This window comes from Pteropus vampyrus, unplaced genomic scaffold (assembly GCF_000151845.1).
Source record: "Pteropus vampyrus isolate Shadow unplaced genomic scaffold, Pvam_2.0 Scaffold7, whole genome shotgun sequence".
NCBI classification, from domain to species: domain Eukaryota; kingdom Metazoa; phylum Chordata; class Mammalia; order Chiroptera; family Pteropodidae; genus Pteropus; species Pteropus vampyrus.
Genome location: NW_011888788.1, coordinates 33088 through 34157, shown reverse-complemented (window position 1 = coordinate 34157; position 1070 = coordinate 33088). Strand labels below are relative to the sequence as shown.

Here is a 1070-nt window from a genome sequence, read left to right as displayed (position 1 = left end):
AACAAGATGGGGAGTCCTGTGAGGAAGCAGGAAACCAATAAGGAGGCAGCTGAACTGAGAGATGGAAGTAGGTGGGACCACAGGGTGATACAGCAGTAAGGAGTGATCAAATTCTGGGCCTGTTTTGAAGATAAAGCCAAGAGGATTGGCTGGCAGGACTGTGAGTAGAGAGAAAGAGAAAGCGAGGGCTCAAGGAGGACACACCGGAAATTCGCTTGAACAGAACTGAAATGCAGAAGACGGGACAGAGGCAGGTGCCAACCATGGTTCTCGGCTGCCGTCGGATGATTCCATGCCCTAACCACCACCCTTTTCATCCATTAATCCTGCCTTCAATCTGTTTTCAGAGGAGGAAACTGAAGCTGAGACCCACCCAAGATCACACAGCTGGCGAAGAGCACATCCTGCCTGGAGTTACGCGCACAGCTCTTAGCCACTGAGCTCCGTAGTCCCATCACAACTGGGAGTTAAACTCATCTGTTCATTCATTATTTCATTCACCAGATCCTTCCCTGCCTACAGCATATCAGCAGGCCTGTTGCTGGGCCACAGAGGGGCCTGAAAATCATCGAGCCAGCCCTTGGGTGGTAAGGGAGACGCGGAGAGGGCACTGTGGGGCCACCCAGGCTCACAGCAAGGTAGAAGTCAGACTGTGCAGAGGCTGGGAGTGGGGGCTGGGGAGTGAGGAGGCGCGGATTCCAAGCCTAACTCTGCAGCACATAGCTGCGTGCTCTTGCACAAGCCCCTTAACCTCTCTCTGTGCCCTAGCTTTCTCATCTCTGAAATGGGGATAAGAATTATGTCCGGATAAAAGAAGGAGTGAAAAGCATGAGAGAATCTACAGAAATCCTTCGGGCTTGGGGCTTAATAAGCACTCCTAGTTTTTTGCTATGATTAGCATTATTATTGGCAGAGTCAGCACTTGAACTCAGGTCTTCCAGTGTATGCTGAGGCAATCAGCTCTCTATCCTGATGACAGTCCTTGTATCACCATCCTGCAGGGGTGTGGGAGGAGGCTCAGCTGTGCACAGCTGGGCTCAGCTCCTGGAGAGCTGGATCCCCAGAGTCAG

The 1070-nt window shown here is 52.1% G+C and overlaps 1 long non-coding RNA gene across 1 annotated transcript in view; it reads left to right on the top strand.

The window, feature by feature from the left end:
- The window catches only part of LOC111745958, a 5974-nt gene extending 5521 nt beyond the window's left edge, over window positions 1-453 (top strand). The window contains exon 3 of the long non-coding RNA XR_002782856.1: window positions 348-453. This is a non-coding gene — a long non-coding RNA (uncharacterized LOC111745958). The remainder of the gene's footprint in view (window positions 1-347) is intronic.
- The last annotated feature ends 617 nt before the right edge of the window (window positions 454-1070 follow it).